Below are 3,133 nucleotides of genomic sequence, written 5' to 3' on the forward strand. Positions count from 1 at the left end.
GCGATGCCGAGGCCCGTGTGTCCGGCCTCCGGCGGCGCGGGTGCCGGCTGTCCCGTGGGTCCGAAGTCGGGCGACGTGGGTGCCTGCCGAGCCGTGAAGCGGGAGGCTGCTGCCCACCGGCTCGGGCTCTGGCCGTCCCGGAATCCAGCAGGTTCGGTCTCTTGCGGAGCTGCGGCAGGCCGTCCTGCCCTCCCGGGTAGCTCCTGCCGGAGGCGCGGGATGCGACCGTCCCGAGGTCGTAGGCTGCGGTCCTGGGCGACGCGTGTGCTAGCCGCAGCGGGGTCTGGGTCCGACTTTGGCTTTGTCAGGGACGGCGGTCCCGGGCTCCAGGTGTCCGGCCTCGGGCGGCGCGGCCGGCTGTCCCGTGTCCCGGCGATCAGAACTCGGGCGGGTTGGGGGCCGACTGTGCCGTGAAGCGGGAGGCTGCTGTCTGCCGGCTCGGGGTCTGGCCGTGCCGGAGACAGGGGGTTCGGTCCCGTGCGAAGCTGCGGCCGGCCGACCCGCGCTCCCCGTTTCTCTATCCCGGGGCGCGGAATCTGACCCTCGCAAGCTCCTGGGCTCCGTTGTCGGGAGACGCTTGTGCTAGTCGCAGCGGTGCGGCCGGCCGTCCCGATTCTCTGGGATCCGGTCTTGGGCGACGCTTGGGAGCCCAGAAGCTCTTGGGAACCCAGCTGCTAGGGACAGCCGGCCCCGCGCCGCCCGAGGCGGGACACCTGGACACCGCGACCGCCGGCCCCGAGAAGCCGAGTTCGGCCCCGGAGCCCGCGGAGTCTAGCACAAGACCGGTGCCCAGGGTTTCGGGACGGCCGGCCACCGAACCGCACGGCACCGAAAGCCCGCTCTCTGGGAAGCCGGCGGACGCCAGCCCCCCGCTTCACTGCACGGCCGGCCCCCACGCCCCCTGAAGTCGGATCCCCGGGACACGACATAGCCGGCCCCCGCTAGCCGACGGCCCCGGAATCGCCGTCCCCGAACCGTCCGATGTCGGACCCGGCACCCGGTGCTGCTTGCAAACGCGTCGCACAAGACCGGAGCACAGGGGCTCGGAAGAGCCAGCTCCCGCCCTGCCGGAGGCCGGACTCCCGGGCTATGTCCACATGTCTCTTCAATACTTTTAAGGATCGGGTCTCTTACCACTTCCCCGGGCAGCCTGTTCTAATAGCAAAGCACCCCTTCCATGAAGAAATGCTTATTCAGTATCGAGCTAGCCAGTGCTGGTAAACAGAGGTGTTTCTCCCTAGGGGTAGGGCTTGGCATTTCCCTCTCCTGAACTTCAAAAGGTTCCTGCCTGCCCCTATCTGCAGCCTGTCAAGGTTCCTCTGAATGCGCAGCCCCCCCATACAAGCGCCTTTTCCACAGAAGCCACCGACCACCCGCCGCCTTGCCCCCTCCCAATTCGGCCTGCCCCAGGGCGCCACCGACCACCAACCTCCTTGCAGCACCACGCCTCAGCATCCCGAGCTATCCCGACAGCTTCCACCCATCGGGAGGTCCCACTTGTAATAAATGACCGAGTCCCAAATAGGCTTACAATTAATGTTTATGATTTATTAAAGGAATAGAGGTAAGCAAGCAGCGCTGGGTGCGCCAGGAGTCTCTGCTCCACCAAGACGCACACAAGTTACATCAGGCGGCTGGTTTTTATGCTGCTAGGCTAATACATATTCATTACTACTTCTACAAAAGGCAGGGTTATTCTAATTAGTTCCCAGAATCCAAACCCTCCCACTGGTGCAGGCGTTATCAGTCTCCGGTGGTCCCTCTGGGGGCCGCTCGTACTGAAGGCTCGTAGTCTTCCTCCCAGGCTTTGTCCTTTGGTCGTTCTTCAGCTTCTCCCCTCCCCTTATTTAGTAGTTGCTGGGCCAGATGTCAGAAAGCTGTGTCTCGTGCAATAGTCCGCACAGGCACTGCATAGCAAACACACCAAGTAACATTGACTTCAGTTACTCGCAACAGTTACTCACCTGATAAAGAACTGCATGCAATAAAGGCACCAAGTACTACATTATTCTAACAGATCCTACTAGCTGTTACCTCAAAAAGATGTGCGTACCCCTCGCTACTTGGAAACGCATCAGTCCATAAACTCTCATCCACCTGAAGAAGCCTGCAACTGACCGAAGGAAAAACAAACACCCCAAAGAGCAGCCCAAGCAGAATGAGCTCTCTGAGGGGATGCCTGGGACTCACATACCATTTGGCCCCGACTAGCACCCAAATCCAATCACCTGGGAAGGGAAGGGGCAAAGCACAAGGAAGTAGGAAGAGAGCAGCAGCAGCAGCTGTGGTGTTTGTTTTTTTTTTTTTTTTTGTGTGTGTGTGTGTGTGATTTTTCTTTTTATTTTTTAATCAGTTTTAGCTCAAAAGCATGCATAGTGCAGACAAGAGAACTAGGGTGTTTCTAGAAGCAAAAATCCCCATGCTTTTGCTGCAGCTTTCAATATTAAAAGACATTATGACCAAGCAAGTAATTGGAACTCTTCCAACTGGAATTAGCTCAAACTTTTATTTACGTATAAAGAAAAAACTAGGAGTAGAACATCTGCTCCATCTTTTCCTCTTTCACCTTGCCATAGGCAGCTCTGGCTGTGACGTCCCAGATTGCATACTGCGTTTCAGCTTTAACAAATGAAAACCTTTACCCTAACCCTTACCCTTATCCTAACCATTAGCTTACCCTTATTCTTACCCCAAACCTAACCCTAATCCTTACCCTTACCCTAATCCTTACCCTAAACCTAACCCTTTCCCTAAACCTTATCCTCACCCTAAGCCTTACCCTTAGCCTTACCCTAACACTTACCCTTGCCCTAACCCTTACCCGTACCCTAATCTGAACCCAAACCCTAACCCTAATACTCTCACCCTAACCCTTACTCTAACCCTAACCACAACCCCAACCCCTAACCCCTAACCCTCACCCTAACCCTCTAAACCTACCCCTAACCTATCCCTAACCCTAACCCTCTAAGCCTAACCCTAACCCTCTAAGCCTAACAATAACCCCCAACCCCAACCCTCACCCGAAACCCTAACTCTAGCCCCAGCCCTAGCCCCTAACCCTAGTTCCCGAGAACTACATCTCCCGGTATGCTCTGGGCATTCAACATGGCCTTCCGGAAGTCCCGAATCC

At 57.0% G+C, this 3,133-nt stretch overlaps 1 long non-coding RNA gene across 1 annotated transcript; it reads right to left on the minus strand.

Moving 5' to 3' along the window:
• Positions 1-1,522: 1,522 nt before the first annotated feature.
• On the minus strand, positions 1,523-2,424 carry LOC311441759. The gene is made up of 2 exons (XR_014696201.1): positions 2,035-2,424; positions 1,523-1,907 (listed from the first exon to the last, which is right to left on the minus strand). It is a non-coding gene; the product is annotated as an uncharacterized lncRNA (long non-coding RNA).
• Positions 2,425-3,133: the final 709 nt, after the last annotated feature.

This window comes from Aythya ferina (genome assembly GCF_964211825.1).
Source record: "Aythya ferina genome assembly, chromosome: 9".
NCBI classification, from domain to species: domain Eukaryota; kingdom Metazoa; phylum Chordata; class Aves; order Anseriformes; family Anatidae; genus Aythya; species Aythya ferina.